General features: G+C 43.0%; 1 protein-coding gene across 5 annotated transcripts in view; it reads left to right on the top strand.

Annotated features, from left to right (window-relative positions):
- The window catches only part of TAFA4 (TAFA chemokine like family member 4), a 173175-nt gene that overhangs the window by 13406 nt on the left and 141657 nt on the right, over window positions 1-18112 (top strand). For 3 of the 5 annotated variants that reach the window (XM_042929938.1, XM_042929934.1, XM_042929942.1), the window contains exon 1: window positions 9641-9808. The exons of 1 other annotated variant lie outside the window; for it this stretch is intronic. The gene's annotated coding sequence lies outside the window, so the exon portion shown is untranslated. Of the gene's footprint in view, window positions 1-9640; window positions 9809-18112 lie in introns of those variants that run through there. One more of the 5 variants, XM_042929935.1, reaches the window with a different exon arrangement.

The following is an 18112-nucleotide window of genomic DNA, read 5'->3' as shown; positions in this document are numbered from 1 at the left end:
AGTTGTTCCCTACAGGTCAAGCCTTTTACATTACAGACCGGACAAAAGTTTCAGTAGAACTTCCTGCCATGAAAGAGAATATTCTAAAATCCGTGTCCTCCACTAACAGCAGCCACTGAGCCACATGTGACTGACTGTTGAGCACTTGAAATGCGGCTGTTGTCGAGGAGGAACTGAATTTTAAATTTTATTTATTTTCAATTAATTTAGCATTATTTAAATAGCTGCTCATGTCTAGTGGCTGCCTTTTTGGACAGTGCATGTATAGGTATACCTCCCTCAGAAGGGGTACAGCTACTATTTTACTGTCAAAATGTTTTAGTAAGTGACTCATCAAGTGATGGAAGTGTAGTCTGTTTTGTTCAACAAGAGGATCAAGACTTTTTAACTGAAAAGAGGGAGATAAATAATCTAATGAAAACAGGACGGAGTCGTTAAGATTTATCAGGCGTTTTCCTTCCCTCCTTCAGACTCCTGTCTGCTCTGCCAGGGCTGGGCTTCCTGATGGGAGCTGTATCATTCTACCAGGGCAGTTCTTTGTAAAGTGAATTGATGGCTATGTAAATACAGCCATTAACCTTAAGCACCTTAGACAGCTCCTTGGGCGCTGCAGTTCTCATGCCCTTGAAAATGCTGGTTGATGGATGCCAAGATATTAAAAAATTTTTTCTCCCTCTAACTGTTTGAAACACGGGACCTTCTAAGTGATAGGCCAAAGGAGCCAGTGAAATTGAGGGCCTACTAGGTGTAAATACTATAGCAGGGGTTTGGAATTCTCTCCTTGCAGAGGGATGTTTTGTAGGTTTACTCTGGATAGATAAGCAATAGGATCCTGTGTATTTGTATGTATATCTTCTTTTAAAAAATACACATATTGAGATAAAATTTGAAAGCACAGAGAAAGCTTGTGGAAAATTTGCTTTTAAAGCAAATGGAGTTTTATAATTCTGAAACTTTGTAGATATTTGAAAATGAATAGCATATGTTGCTATTAAAAGATACCTTCTCTTTCTTGAAAGTTAGAGAAGGAATTTGAGTGGAGGTGGAGACAGACAGAAGATAGATAACATTTCCATGTTGAAAATGGATTTTGTTTGGGCTCCTGGCTGGCTCAGTCGATAGAGTATGCAATTCTTGATGTTGGGGTTGTGAGTTTGAGCCCCATGTTGGGCATGGAGCCTGCTTTAGAAAAAAGAAGTGGGGCACCTGGGTGGCTCAGTTAAGAGTCTGACTCTTAATTTCAGCTCAGGTCTTGGTCTCACGTTTTGTGAGTTTGAGCCCCACATCAGCCTCTGTGCTGACAGTGCAGAGCCTGCTTGGTTTTCTTGATCTCCCTCTCTCTCTGCCCCTCCCCTGCTCATGCACTGTCTCTCTCTCTCTTAAAAATAAATACATGTTAAAACAATTAAAAAAAGAAAGAAAATGCATGTGGTTGTAGGAAAAGTAGCAGTTGTGTAGAAGTAGGGCCAAAAGATGTCAGTTGCCAGTGTCTCAATTTTCTGATGTCATCTGAGACACCTTCCCCTTGCTTATTCCCCTAAAACCACTTTGGCCATCTCTCATTTCCTAGAATGCCTAGACTCATTTCTTCCTCAATGGCTTTGTACTTGACGTTCCTTTCCTTGGAACTTGCATCCTGTTTGTTTCCTTTTCTTTTTTGGCTGGCTCCTTATTCTTTAAATCATGAATGTTACCTCAAGGCCATAAATCCCTTACCTACTCAGAGCAACAGCAATCTGGCCTCCTATAAAGCATTGGTGGGTGTTTCCAATTGCTGACTATGTGGAAATGCTTTGAAAACTGCAGCTTAGTGTATAAATGCACACTGTCATTATTCCTGAAGTCCTGCCAAAAGCCACATTGCCTCTGCCAAGCTGTAGTGATCTTCCATACGGCTGGGCACTGGTGTGAAAACGCAGAGCTGTGGAATTCAGAGTTTGGGCTTCTCCCTTTCCATCTGATCCTTGGTCAATGCCATCACTTCTCTCAGCTTTCAGTCCTGCCATGTTGACACACAGGGGAGTAAGACTGTGATCTTGCTCTTGGGTTTGGATGAGATAGAAACACACACGGTTTTATAATTAAATTTCACAGGAGACAAAACCTGAAAACTCAAACCATAGAACACGTTGGTGTCACAATAAGTAGAGTTGAGGTGCTGTTTACCTGTGAAATTTGCTACTTTGTTAACATGATGAGGGAATATGCACTACTGACCAATCCGAGAAGAAATGTCCAGTCTGAGAATATTCACATCTATGGGTGAGTGTTGGCCTCCAGGATGATAGAATGGAATCTCCTGGGAGGTTCCGTGAGGTGACAAGAGGCGCCATATTGGAGAATCTACATTTCTTTCTTTTATTTGGTCTTCGATGGTCCATCTGTATACATACAATACAGGGTTGTGGAAGAGATGCTTGTTGCCTACATAATATCCATTTCCACCCATTCCTTCCTAATGGCGCTCTGATTTCTAGCTAGGCACATGCTGTACAGAATCATGACTGTTTCACAATCTTTCTGGCAGTAGGGTGGCCATGTGAGACACATGTAGAAATGACACGTGGTATTTCTGTGGGAGTCTTCCTAACATTGAGAGTGGAGCCCTTTGGGGATATGTTAAGTACTGGAATGTCATGTGATAGTTGGTGCCCGAGCAGCCGTCTTGGTCCGTGAGGTGACCTTGAGGAAGAAAGACAGGTGGGAAGAAGGCAAAACAGATAAAAGCAGCAGGAGGCCTTGGCGATTGTATGGTGCTAAAGTACCTGCCTTGGCCTGCGTACCAGGGGACTTAATTTTTGTAAAAGAGCAAGTCATTTTGTGTTGAAGCCTTTATTTTCTACGTCATCATTACATGTAGTGAAGTGAAATGGTACAGGCAGAAGGTTAACACCTCACCCTTAATGAGTTCATAACATGGTAGAAGGATTTATAGCTCATAAATCCAGAATGCTCTTTCAAGTTATGTGTAGACATAGCTTTAGTTCTGGAAGATCTGAGTGATGGGAACAGACACGCTCCACGGCAGATTTGGATCTGGAGGGGTGCATTTTACATCCCTCCCATACTACATAGATACTGAGAACCATTTCTGGGGAGGGTCAGACAGAGATCCCCTGTGGTTTGGGGGCAAGAAGTGAAGAGAAAACTGCCACAGCTATTAAAAGCCATCAGAGCATTCTCCAAATTGCCAATATTGAAGTTAGTTACAACTCATTCTCCAATAGATTGAAGTCTTACCCATTTGATGTGTTTTGACAGGAAATGTATATTTACTGCCTGAAATGATTCCAGTTGCTGAGCTCTGAACCACAGTATATCATAAATGATTAACATTAGAGCCAGTAGGAACCTCACACCTTTTCTTAAACAGCATTCTATACGAAACAACTTCTCACAACTGTAAGATATTTACCCTATTTCCAAAAGTACACATTCACGGCGGTAGGTTTTGATTTTGAACTTGTCTGTCAAAAATAGTTATTGCTTTTGCAGAGATAGAGAGTCACTTAAAACCTGAGGAAATGAGCACATAAACTCAGTGTGTCTTAATCAGTACCATATGTATTGAATGAGGACTAGAACTTCCTGTTTCTTCCTTCTTCCATGTATTTCTCAAATGCCCATTTTGCATAAGATGGTGAGCAGGGTACCATTCTTGATTCCAATACGGTTTTCATATTCAGGGAACTTTCAGTCTGGTAGCTACACTGAAGATAGGAGGAAGTATATTCCATGTGGAAGAGATAGTCTATTGAACGTTCAGAGGTAGGAAAATTCATCTTCCATCACTGTTTGACAGTCAAATTCTCTTATCAGCCAATTGGCACTCCCAATTATTTTCTTTTGGCACATTTCCATCAATAGCCTTAAGTGCTGATGCTCTGAAGATACGATAATGCTGGGGCACCTGGGTGGCTCAGCTGGTTAAGCATCCGACTCTTGATTTCGGCTCAGGTCATGATTTTGTGGTTGGTAGGATTGAGCCCCATGTCGGACTCTACGCTGATAGGTCGGACTCTGCTTGGGATTCTCTCTCCCTCTCTCTCTCTCTGCTCCCCCCCGCCTCAAAATAAATACGTAAATATTAAAAAAAAATGAAGATGCACCAATGCCTTGAAAACAGAAGAAGACCCTAAAGTGGGTTGGTTTTTAAGCAGGAACTAACCTGAGGGCTCAGTAACATTCCAGAAAAAAAAAAAAAGGGAAAATTTTATAATGTATTACGAGAAACCCATCAGTTCCCTCGCGACGGTTTGTTTTCTGCATTGTCTTGTGGAAGCAACTTCCGATGGTGCTCTGATTGCCACTGGGTCAGAACTCAGGGCTTGCACATGTCCCGTGAGCTTTATAAAGTCAGACTCTGGAGCAAAGGAGCTAATTATGGTGGTTACTTGCGAACACCTCAGTGAGCAGGGATCTCAGGAACCCTGGGATCAGGACCTGAGCCGAAATCAAGAGTCAAATGCTCAACTGACTGAGCCACCCAGGAGTCCCGAAATTGGAATGTCAAGAAATATCATTTTGATTCCTCCTCCCCCACCCATGCTATTTAAAAATGCAAAAACCATTCTTAGTTTATAGGTTGTATAGGAACAGGCTGATTCAGTCCTTCCACCCTTGGACTAGAATAAAGGCCCATTTGACTCCCATCCATAGCTGCCTCATAATCTGGTGATTTCTGAATTTCTAAGTTTCAGTCATTTGCACATTGCCTTCATGTTTTTTTCCCCAAATTTTCCCATATTTTTATTGAAATAGACTTATATTCAGTCTCATTTAACAAGACAGTGAAATAACGAGTTTAATCTTTCAATTAATGAAACACAGGCTAAATGCCTCAGTGCTTAAATAATGTTTGAAACTATTATTAAAACAAAAAACTTAACTTTGTACGTGTAATCACATGTACCATACTGACCCAGTGGCTTTTGTTCATTTTTGAAACTTGAGGTGTAACTTATAATAAAGTACCCAAATCTTAGCCGTGTGAATATGCACATATATGCAGCACGCCCACAAAACTGCTATTCAGAATGCAGAATGGGTCCCTTATACCCACCCCACTTAGGTGACCATGAATCTCTCTCTTAGCTTTCCTTCTACTATGGCTTCATATATGTGGGAACTTGTGTGTGTACTCTTTCCTGAGTTTTCTGGGCAATATGATGTCTGATCTTGCACATAACAGTTTTTCACTGCTGTGTAGTATTTCATCGTACAGATAGACCACTCTATACTTATCCATCCCGGTATTAAACATTTGAATTTTTTCTAGGTTTTGGCTGCTATGAACCTATGAACACTCTCATACGTGGTTTCAGTGGACATACAATGGTTGTTTCTTTTGCATAGCTTTTTTTTTTTTTTCAGACTAATGTTTGAGCCCGGGTTGTTCTTGCCAGAATTGTTAAATAGTTAAAACACTTATGTAGCGCTTGTCGTGTGCCAAGCACTATTCCAAATCGTTTGAACATATTAGCCCATTTAATTGGGGTGAGTAGGACTATTGTCTTCATTCTACAGAGGAGGAAACTGGAAAAGAGAGTGTGGAGCCTCTTGTCAGCATCACTCAACTAGTAGCTCAGAGCTTGAATTTCTCCCCGTCTCTCTCTTTCTGTCTTTCTCCGTCTCTAATTGAGAATGTCTTTCCAACATTGATCAGATTAGTAACATTGATTTCTCCAAATGGTTACCCTTCTGCAGGACCTTGTGCCCGACAGAGAGGCAGCAAGGAACAGCACTATAAATTGAACGCTAGCAGCTAGTGATTTGAGCTGGAATTTGAACCCAGGTGGCCTGCCTTCAAAGGCTCTGCTCATAACCATTCTGCTAAATAAAACAAGCTTTGTCTTTGGCAGCCTTTCCCTGTCCCTTCCAGGACGTCTTTCCCCCCTCTTCCTGGGCTCTTTGGTGTTCCAGCTGGCCATGCTGCCTCCCCTATGCCCTCTTTTCTGCTCCCTGGTGGTTAGCTTTATTTTGCAACCCCAACCAGCCACTAGGTGTGAATGGGGCAGAACTAGGTGGCCTTCAGAAAACCGTGCTCTACCGTCCCTCTACCTGGATTTCAATCTTGGCTTCAGTCCTGACTCTGTGCAACCCTGGGCAAATAATGTTAATCAGGTGTCCTCATCTTTAAAAAGAAAATATCAGGTGTGAATTGGATAGGAAATACCCGCACAGCACACAGCACAGTGTTTGACACGCAGGAAGTTTTCATTAAATATAAGCCCCCACTGTATTTATTATTATTTAGTTTCGTTGGTGTTATTCAAAAGGATAGTCATTAGGGCATTTTAGTGAAAGACTGAGTAGCCTAAAGTCTTCCCATGTTAATTCCTCCAGGACATACAATTCCTTAATAACCCCAAGCATTGATCTCTAGCAAGATAACCTGGCTGGGGAAATATTTGGGGGCAGGATTCCTTCCCCCAATGCCTTCAGTCGTGCTTTCTCAACAGCCACCTGCATTAGGAACCTGTGTAAATGCCGTGAACCCCTAAAGTGAGATCCCCAAGTGGTTTAACAAACACCCAGAGGAAAATATCAGAGAACTCAGCATCTTTTCTTTTCATTTTGTTAATCTCTAGTGGTTTTCTGAAGCCCAGGGAGAGTAGTCTTAGGACTTTGCAATTTTCTGGCTGAAGCAGAAGAACCGAGTTTGATCTCTTGGGGCTTAAGAGAACAGCCAGAAATCCAGGAGCACTTGAGTGGGAGCCAACAGCACCTTGGTCCGCCTGGTTTTCAGCTACACCCGTCATTGATTCTCTCTGAATGCAGCGTCACATGCAGATGAGGAAGAGTTGATTAACGGTATGCTGCTTGGTTTCTCTTCTGGTCCCCGGCACTTTGAAAATGCAGAGGGATGGAGTGGGGGTGGGGGGGAAAACCAGGGGTGTTCCCTGTTCGGAAAAAAAGAAAAGCCCAATATAGTGTTGCTCATCCCCTTTTGCATTAATGCTACTGTTTTGCATTTAATTAGTGGCCAGTAGTTAAGTCAGGCATCTAACATTTTGGTTGTGTCCTTGAGCTATGGCAGTCTTTTAATCAACCAGTACCCCCCCCCCCCGCCCCCTTCTTTTGATGTAGTGTCTGCAGGCAAATAAAAAGACCCAGCTTCGATGGGACTGGTAAAAATGGAAGGGAGATTTTGGTTTGCAGGTTTTTCCTGATGTTTCATGATTAAAGGGGCCCTGCCAGGTGTTAGGAAAGGAAATTGCTTATACACCCTTTAGGGGCGGGCTTCCCTTTAATGTCTTGGGAAGTGGGAAACAGACAAGGGGGAAAATAATAGAATGGAAATAATGGAATAAAGGTGCGGGAAATATTCTGTGAGCCTAGACTCAAAGAATGAAGGGGTAGGATCAGTGATTCGCTCGAACGTAGCGGATGAAACATTGATCCAAGGGGGCTTAGGGGAGGGGTGATGCCTCAGAGGTGAGGTGCGGAGAATTGAAATGATTTCACACCACTTGGGCTGATGATCTGGGCGCCAGAGCCCTCTGTGTGGGCAAGAAACATATTACTACTAATAAGTGTTTTGAGCCAAGACAGCCCCACCTGCTGACACATACATCACAACATACACGTAAGCTTTCCTGGAGGCTTTATGGCTTTTTATTTTTCTGTCTAACCTTTTCTGACATACTGGTATAAATTAAACAATCTTCTTTCCCTGTCCCCTACCTGCTACTCCAAAATTACAAGTGAATTTGTATTTTTGTGTCTTTCCTGCTTATTGGTGCTCTGGCTTATTTATAAGCCGTCCAGTGCCCAGGACATATACTTTCAAATATTTGTTGATTGGCTTTGGTGATTCTGCTATGCTGGAGAGATGCTGTATATTAGGGGATCCTCTTCTGAGGGTCTAGCTTCCAATTCCATGTTGGGGGTGTGTGTGTGTGTGTGTGTGTGTGTGTGTGTGTGTGGCTTTGGGCAAACCGGGTAACCTTTCCCGGAGCTTCTGTTTCTCCATATGTAAAACAGAGTCGATCATACCCATCAGTTAGGAAGGATGTGTGATACAAATGAGCTAGCATGGGGACCTTGTCCAGCACAGTGCCCAAGACGATGTCTCTGTTATCGTCCCCTTTCTCTTTACCCTCGCAGTCCACATCTGCAGGGAGTGTAAATCTTGTAGGGAAGAACATTTGGGTCTCATTGGAAAGCACCTTTTAATTGTCTGTGTTTTGTCCTTGTCTTCTGAGAAGATGATAGAGACATAGGGTAGAGGAGTGAGAAATCGCAGTGCTCAGTCCTCTATAGGAAAAAAATGGATTATGGAGGATTAATCTTTACAGTTCGTTTTATCGATCAGCTTGGCATAATTGCTCTCTTCTTGAACGTCAGCAGCGTCTTCAGTTTTAGCAGCAAGCTGCCCAGAATGTGACCGGGCGCTTAACATGTTTTGTGGCTACAGTTATTGAAATGTAAATTCCACAGAAGAGAAAGATACAGAGCCTAACCCTGTTTTGGGGAAAGTGACATCGAAATGAGCAAATATTCCAGGCACAATCTATCATCAAATCTTTTTTGTGTGTGTTTAGTAATTTAATAGGAGATAGGAGCTGATATTTATCGAACACTTAATTAAGTACCAAACATTGTGTCACCCTTTTAATGATGTTTTATCAGGACAAGCTTATGAGGTTGGGACAATGGAGTCAGACTGCCCATGGGATTTCGTGCTGAATTAAGTGTCTAAAAGAAAAATCGTGTATAGTCAGAATTCTTTCCTGAAACATCCCATAAAATATTTTTGGGTACAACCCTGTACAAGAGTTCTTATACCTTACGTTTGAGAACTGCTGAGCTAGTCCACAGGAAGGAACAAAGGGAATGCAGAAGTCTGGGTGTTCAAATGCATTGAATAAATGAATGTTGAATGAATTCTGCTTGTAACTACCAAACTTCCATAGATGGGTGATGAGTTGAGAATTCTTAAGTATTTCTCTGGCTTAAAGGGTTGGCTTACTTCTCTTTTAATCTTAAATCTCTTTAACCTAAATCTATTCTATGAAATCTGTTGTTGTGACGTTTAAACACTGCTTTGGAGACAAACTTGACCCTGGTTACATTCTAAAGTGAGTTTGTATATTAAATGTGCCAATAATGACTCCATTGTGCTATTAGTGCGTTCTTTCTTTCTTTCTTTCTTTCTTTCTTTTTAAAGTTTATGTATTTATTTTGAGAGAGAGAGTGAGAGCGAGAGCAAGCAGGGGAGGAGCAGAGAGAGAGAGGGAGAGAGAGAGAATCCCAAGCAGGCTCCGTGCTGTTAGCACAGAGCCCAACATGGGGCTCCAGTTCACAAACCGTGAGATCATGACCTGAGCCAAAATTAAGAGTCCGATGCTTAACCAACTGAGTCACCCAGGTGCCCCTATTAGTGCCTCATTTCTATGGAGGAGAAGCTGGAGTGTGCTGACTTGCCAAGGTCACTGTCAGACACTGCGGTAGGTAGCCTTGTGTGATCCCTGCCTCCTAGAGTTCACACCTTTGTGGGCCAGGATCTGACTTGCTTCTAACCAGTGGAATACAGCAGAGGTGATGGGATGTCATAGCTATGATTGTTACATATGTAAACTCTGGTTGCTAGTAGCCTTGCCCTAGAGATTCTCTTTGGTAGCTTGGAGATGTAAGCAGGCATCTTGGGAAAGCCCATGTAGCAAAGAAATGCAGATGACCTCTAGGAACTGAGAGCCAGCAAAAAGCCTTGAAGCTTTCAGTCCTGCAACCTCAAGGATGAAGGACAGTGTTGCCAACATCCACGTGAGTGGGAAAGTGGGGTCTTCTCCAGTTGAACCTTCAGGTGAGAACCTGGCCCTGGCTGACACCTTGCATGCAGCTTCATGAGACCCTGAGGAAGCACACAGCTAAGTTGTGCCCAGATTCCCGGTCTACAGAAAGTGTGAGATAATAAATGCGTTCTGTGCTGTGCGAAGTTGTCAAGTATGTAGTTAATCTGTTATGCAGCAGTAGATGTATCATCACAGAAATAGTGAGTGTCAGGGTTTGAATCCCATCCCATTGATAGCAGATGTGAGGCTGTGAGCAGATTTGGAAGGACGCTGAAGGCGATCTAGTCCAGCAGCCTTTTGGTGGGTGCCTGTCCCGGCCAGTGGTCAGCCAGCTACTTGGGGACTCCCACACACTGGGGAATTCGTTGTGTCTTGACACATTTGTATTCCATTTGGACAGGTTCCTATTTCATTGATTGGTTCACTCACTTAATATATATATGTATTTTTTAATTTTTATTTTATTTTTTTACGTTTATTTATTTTTGAGACAGAGAGAGACAGAGCATGAATGGGGAGAGTCAGAGAGAGAGGGAGACACAGAATCTGAAACAGGCTTCAGGCTCTGAGCTGTCAGCACAGAGCCCGATGTGGGGCTTGAACTCACGGACCGCGAGATCATGACCTGAACTGAAGTCGGACGCTCAACTGACTGAGCCACCCAGGCGCCCCCCTTGTATGTATATATATATGTATGTACACACACACATATAAACATACACACACACACACACACACACACACACATATATATATATGTTTAAGTTTAATTATTTTGAGCGAGAGAGAAAGAGGAGAGGAGAGGAGAGACAGAGGATCCCAAGCAGGCTCTGTGCTGTCAGTGCAGAGCCCAGTGTGGGGCTCGAATTCACAAATTGGGAGATCATGACCTGAACTGAAATCAAGAGTTAGATGCTTAACCAACAGAACCACCTAGGTGCCCCAATTCATTTACTTATTAAATGGAAGTATTTCTTGAGGGTCTCCTCAGTGCCAGGCACTCTGCTACGGGGTAGGCTATGGTCTTGCTTTACGGAACTGACACTGTCATTATTAAACACTTATTTCTACACAGCCACGATTGTTTTTTAATTTTACACTAATTTCTCTAAGTCCTAGTTCTGTTCAGTGGGCTCCAAAGAATATTTCTAACCCTTTTTCCACAAGACAGCACTTCAGATAGTAAATACTGTTGCCATTTTGTCTCCCCGAGTCTTTTTTTTTTTCAGGCTTGCTCTCCTCCCGGCTTTCTTCACCATTTGGCGTATGGCTTGGTCTGGAGCCGTGCAGCCCAATACAGTAGCTATGAGCCATAAGCAGCTACATAAATTTAAATTGATTAGAGTGACATGAAACTAAAAATTCAGTTCCTCAGCCATATTAGCCACATATCGAGAGCTCAGTAGCCACATATGGGGATGACTGTTGCATTGGAGATACAGAACATTTCATCGCGGCAGAAGTGCTATGGGACAGAACTGAATCTTAAATTGGACTGAATAATGTGAGATCTTTCATTCTGGTCTAATTCAGAGTATAACCGAATTACCCTTCTCTAGTTGTAAGTAATATACTTTCATTAATGAAACGTAATATCAAAATAACATTTTTAGTAGCCATATTGTATTCCCTGGTTTAAATTCAGCATTTTAAATTCAAAGTCATTTGAGATATCTCTGAGCAATTTTTCCTCCATGTGCTACATGAGAGCGGTGTTTCTTCCATCCTCTGCTTTCTACTTAGGTTTTTAGCCCCAACCTTCATAACCTGCATTTGCCTCCAGAGAATTTAACTCTCTTAGCTTTCAATGGATTGGGCACCTTACTGGAGTTTTTTCAGTTTTGCTTTTGACATATCAAAACTGTTGTTTTTCTTCCTGGGTTCAGATCATCCCCAAATTTGAGTGGGATGCTGGCAATGTCAGCATCTAAATTAATGATAAGAAGATGACCAGGATGGGGGCCCTGGACGGAGTCCAGTGCCATTCCTCTAGAGAATACACTCTGAATTGACATAGATGTAATTAATCAGCAGCAAGGAAAACTTTTGATGGGTTATTCAGCCTATTTATTTTCATTATGTCTGGACTATATTTCTTTATAGTTTTGCTTGGAGTTTTATGAAAAACTTAGAACATGTTGCTGAATTCTGGAATTGGTGATCATAACAGCCTTTGATCGTCAACTGCTATGAGTATGAAAAAGGGAATGAGCATTGCCTGGCATGGGTTATTCCTTGTTGAATCCATACAGATTCCAAGGAATCCTTGCTGCTCCTGGCCACGCATGTTAATAATGGCATTCTAAGTGTTTTTTGTGAGGTTGGCCCATGCTTACTGATAACGTGATTGGCAGAACCTCTGTTTTCACTCCTTTTCATTTGCTGGTACGTCTCCTGTTTCCCAGATTTTTCAGTTTGCCAGTAATATTTTTGCCACCTCACATCCCATGCCATCAGAGGTATGGGATTTAATTCATCAGGGCGAGGATCCTTGGACTCATTTAGAGAGGGCAGGCACTCTGACAATCGCAACACCTATTTTGGACCGCACTTACCTCTAACCTGTGTTCCCTCTACCCCTTATGGAAAGCATCTCATCCTTCTTAACAGAACACAGGCATAGACTGGAGGTTGAGTAATTCCACTCGCTGTCACCCGTTAGCATCATGCCACTGTCTCCAAGCAAGAGACCCATGTCTTGTTGTTCTCCTTGCCCTGAGCGTGACAAAAATAGCCCTTTTGTAGTTCTGTGCGTTTTCTGCTGGGCTCAGCTCATTCCAGCCTTTTGCCTTCAACTGGGCTCAGCTCATTCCAGCCTTTTGCCTTCTTGACACTCGTATCAGAAGCTGGAAGATTTTTCATTTGAGGATCGAGGCATTCTCCAAAGCAGGTGACTTTCCAGGAGCCAGCTAGATAGAAAGCTATTATCTTGAGAATGACAGTTGGTGCATATCTTTGCCTCCACCTTCTATTTGGACAATGGGCGTTAATTTCTTCGACTACTTTGGGTATTACTGGAGGATCAATTTCTCTAAACCTTCTTTCCTTTTTTTCTCTCTCTTGGCTAAAATCATTTTTACTGAGACCCTTTCATGATGGATGTAACATACTGTGGAAACTGGTTTTCAGATGGCAGGAGTTGTGTGCGAGATGTGGGCTCTCTTTTCCAGGCAGGCTTCCAACCTTCACGACACCATCACCACGGCAAGTCAGCTGTGCGGTTAACACGGATTTAACAAAGCCCTTAGAGCTTGTATTAAGAGAAGGACTCTGGAGTGAGACCCTTGCTGGTTCAAATCCTGGCTTCCCCACTTACCAGCTTTATGACCTTGGCCAAAGTATTAACCTTGCTGTGTTTGAATTTCCTCTAATAAGGTCCGTGCCTCGGAAAGCTGTGCAGACTTGAATGAGTTAATATATACAACAAGTTTTCAGCATAACATTTGGCAACTAGTTAGTGCTAAATAAAAGGTTTCTGATAGCAGTGATTATTATTTGTGGACTGAGACTCTCAAGCCTGAGAGGCCTCAAATAATTGAAATTAGAGGGCAGTCAGCTGGTAAGATTCTCAATTCTGATGTCCAGGGAGGGATATATGAAATCGATACCTGATTTTCTGTTGTGCCAATCAATGTATCATCGCCCATGACATGAGAAAGGAGCGGGGATGCAGAACAAGCTTTGCCATTTTGAGGAAGGACCCTTCACCTTTTTGAGGAGCCCCGAGGCTGCACCCCGCTTCCTTAGCTGGCCTTTGTGCACAGGACACTGTTCACCTGTGCCTCCTGCCACTTGCTCCTTACCTTTTCTCCCTCAGATGTGAAATTACTTTATGGTTTAGTTTTGTTTTCTCCTTTCCAAATGCCCTGGGACTACAGGCAGTTGGGGAGTTTTCCTTTGGGTTCAAGCCTCGTTAACCCTGGGAACCTCCCCAGTTCAGTGATCTGTGGGTGAAAACGTGGAAAGCAAAAAAACCCAAAAAAAACAAACAAACAAAAAAAACCCAAAAAACCAAAACCAAGCAAACAAACAAATAAAAATGAAAACAAAACAAAACAAAAAAGCAGGAAAAGAAATCCTTTGGTTTGGTTGGAAATCCACTTGAAGACAGGACTCTGTATACTTTTCAGAATTTATCATTATCTGAAAATGAATTTCCACAGTGCGCTTTCTCTCTCTGACCAATGAGAACTGCTGCTAATAAAAGCCCTCTTGCACCCACCCTAGGGGAGACTGTTCTCACTGGTGCTCTAGCTGGTCTCTTTGTACCTCAGGGCCTTTGAACATGCTGTTCCCTTTGTTTCAAAGTCCTTCTTCCACCTGTCCCACAGCTGGCTTCTCTCATCTTTTAGTCTCTAACTCCAACAAGTTTCGACTGCCCTTGCTAAATTATCCTCTCTGCCCTCTCCCCATTCCTTGCCACTTTCTGCTGTCATCTTTTTTTTTTTTTTTTTTTTTTTTTTAATCAATGTCTGGAATACTCCTTTTTCAGATGGCTGATAGCAGAATACAAGGCAGAGACCTCACGTGTCCCCTTCGCTGCTTGTCCCCATCCCTTGAGGCAGTGCCTGTCACATAGTGGGGGCTCAGATATATTTGGTGAGTGAATGAATTTTGAAATTCAGTGCAGGAAAAGCTGCTCTGGAAGAAAAAGCTCACATTCCCCATTTGCCGTGGGTAGCAGATACCTCTGGTATCTTATGACATATTCCTCATCCCCCAGCAGCTGCAGAGGACCATTCTGAGCAAGTCCAGAGGTGAACTTCTGGGGAGCTGAGGGAAATAACACAAGGTAGCAACTTGAATGAGCAGCCCAAGCTGCTCACGTTCTGTCCCTTGTGTTTGTCATGTATCCTTCTACCTTCCTCACAGGGCCTTCTCCGATGCAGTGTGTACAAGCCAAGGCGGCCCGCACGAAAATGGGAGGTAATACCTCTGATGAAAACCCAGTGGAGAGATGCTTTCAGCAACGGACGATTCTGGGAGCCGTTCTCTACAATTCTGGGGAGGCCCTATGGAATCTGCCTGCCACCATACATGGCAGCAACCTCAGTCATGCACCTCATGTCCTTGTCTTGGGCTCTGCTTGGGCGGGGGGCTCTCACCCCGAGACCCCATTCATATCGATAACTTCACTTCCTTGTCCCCTGCCTTCTGTCACAGCCTGCACAGGCACTTGCGATATAAATCGGGAAAGCTTTTATGAACCTCTTTGTTAGTGTTTGCTTGCATGTGTATTTTATCTCTTTCAGGGTGACAGGGGTCTCTTTGCCCTTGGACTTCTGACACTTGTTACCCTAAAGATCTTTGACAGTTCATCTCCCTTTCCTCTCAGCTGCTCACTGAGCAATCTGCTGGCCTCCAGCTCTGCCAGTTTCTTCCTTGAAGATGCAATCATGGAATCCAGCTTGCTCTTGCTTTCTTTCCCAGGCCATGCGTATTTATAGCTCTGGCTTTTAGATTGCGGGCTAACTTTCAAATGTGCTTGCTTTGAAATAGACTTTCTGAAGGACCTCTGTGGGGATAATGAGGCCATTTCTACACTTGCAAGTTGGAATACATTACAAATAGTGGTTGCAAGAAGTACTTGAAACGATGGTACTTTCTATACAGGGCAAATTGTTTTTTTTTTTTTTTTCAACCTTGGAAAACTCATTCTGCAACTCTCGCCTGGTGCTTTTGTGACTGGTTTATGCCTTACACAGAAGTCAGCTGCATCATCTGTGAGTTTTCTTTCCAACTTGTGGTGTCAGTACTGGCAGAATTGATGGGTGCTGGGTTCAGCTTCCTTAGGGTGGGAAGGGGAAGGAGGGAGAAGGTAGCTGTGATATTGTATCACATGTTTTGCCACGTCTTGGGAGGTAGATTCTTTAACTTTTTCTGTGCCGTATTTACTTTTGGAGGTTTGGTGAGGCCAGTAGATCCTGTCTCAGAATAATACCTTAAAACACATGAAAGAAAGTTTATACAATTACAAAGGAAGCCAGCTATACTGAAATGTAGTGGTCAGGGGTGCCTGGGTGGCTCAGTCAGTTAAGCATCCCACTCTTGATTTCGGCTCAGGTCATGATCTCATGGTTCATGAGGACGAGCCACACATCAGGTTCTGTGCTGACAAGTGGAGCCTGCTTGGGATTCTCTGTCTCTCCATCTTTCTCTCTCTGCCCCTCCCCTGCTCACACTCGGTCTCTCTCTCAAAAAAAAAATATGTAGTGACCAAAACATTAAGGCAATTTGTGATCAAGAGCGTGCACTTTTGTATTAATGCATTAAACAGCATGCTCTACAGGCGGATCCATTAACTACATAATTGTGGAGTGGTGATGGATACATATTCTGAGGTATGCACCACAAACTGTAATGTAACTTGAAAATACCTGTGGTTTCTCTTTGTGACCAAGTCATAGGAACTGTTATAAACTTGTGTCGTTTGTTGCTGACTTTGATAATTGAAGGAAATGCTGAGTTTCAAATAGAGGTTAGTGCAAATAAAGATGTCATTGTTTTTCTGCATCCCAGTTCATGGACCCTTGAATTCTACCCAAGGACCCCAGATTCAGAACCCCCATTTCCACGATTGACAGTTTGCTTTACGGCCTGTGCTAAAGCTCCTGTTTGGCTAGGCCACTGGTGACTGTCTGCTCTACTGTCTCCTCATGGGAGATGCTCGGCAAGTGTTGGTTGAAGGAAAGTGTTGCCAGCACTGTACCTGCCATCATTATAGGTCAGACCCATGTTAATGACGAGAGCCACGACCCTGGGATGCTACTTCGAGGGATTCCTGTGTCTGCTTTTTTTTTTTTTTTTTTTTTTTTTGGTTTCATCTGTTATAGAAATAGCCATTGATCGGGAGAACCAATGATGTCTGAAATTACTTATTAGATTGAAAATACTTTGGAATGTGGTTTTACTAACTTGGTTTGTCAGGTTTTCTCAGGCAGGATCCATTTGCTGATTACTACTTTGCATAACGCTGTGGAGTGAACAAGGCTGATTTCGGTTTTGACATCAAGTGGTTTCATGTCCAGGAAGGTTTCATACCCATACACGAAAATATATGCACACAAGGGGAAAATGTTCGGAGCGAAAGCCCGAGAGTGTGTATCCACAAAGTGAACGATCCAGGTATTGGTTGAAAAAAAGGTGTGGTAGGGGTAGGAGAAAAGGGAGGCTTGAACACTCATTTGTAGACATTGGAAAGACAGTGTTGCACAGTGGTTAGGAGGGCAGAGTCTGGGACCTGGGTCCATATCCCAGCTCTGCCACTTGGTAGCTGAACTTGAGCAAGTTACATTTGGATGCCCTGCTTCCAAATTCCTCCTCTTTGGGGATAAAGATAGCACTTGCCTCAAATTGTGGGAAGGATTAAATGAATTCATGGAGAGGAAAGCTTTAGGGCAACATGGGGCATTTATAGGGGTTCTGGAAGTCACAGTGAGCTGTTATTACTCATTACAACAACTCACATTAGCATGGTTGCAGTTTACTCAGCCTTTCCCTATACCATGCCTCATTTCAACTTTACAGTAGCCCAAGTAGCTATTTTAAAATCCATTTTTGGGGTGCCTGGGTGGCTCAGTCGGTTAAGCGTCCGGCTTCAGTTCAGGTCATGATCTCGCGGTTCGTGAGTTAGAGCCCCGCGTCGGGCTCTGTGCTGACAGCTCAGAGCATGGAGCCATCTTCAGATTCTGTGTCTCCTCCTCTCTCTCTGTCCCTTCCCTGCTCATGCTCTGTCTCTCAAGAATAAATAAACTTAAAAAAAAAAGTAAACTCTAAAATCCATTTTTAAGATGAAGAACTTGAGGTTCAGGGAGGTCCGATGATTTGCCTGTTGAACAGATGTGACGCATTGGGAATGAGAGCCCATGTCGTGGGTTGGCAAGACCTGTTGATGTTCCAGTGTCTTCCACTGCATTTAGTGTATCGGCTGAAGGGAGCTTCTGCAGTTTATTTTACTTTACTTTCTTGGTGAGAAATGAACTTTTATTATGTTTGAGCCATTGAATTTTTGGGTCTTTTTGTTAAAACGGCTTGCATTCTTTTGCACCGGTGCTGGATATCATGTTTCCTGAATCCTGCATAGGAAGACTTTCTTAGCTTATTCCTTTATTTGGTGAGCACCCCTTCCATTTGCTTTCTTAGAAGGTATGCTTGAGCAGTAAATACCTTGGGAGATGGGTTCTTTTGCATTTGACCTGTTTTTTATCCTTGATAAAATCCTGGATCCTGGAACCTTTAAGGATCTTCTTTTTGTCTCCAACGTTCTGGTGTATGTTGTTGTGCCGGGTACTAAACCCTTTCAATCTGGACACTTG

This window comes from Panthera leo, chromosome A2, assembly GCF_018350215.1.
Source record: "Panthera leo isolate Ple1 chromosome A2, P.leo_Ple1_pat1.1, whole genome shotgun sequence".
Taxonomy (NCBI): Eukaryota; Metazoa; Chordata; class Mammalia; order Carnivora; family Felidae; genus Panthera; species Panthera leo.
The sequence above is the reverse complement of the archived record's forward strand: the minus strand, read 5'-3'. Positions and strand labels throughout refer to the sequence as shown.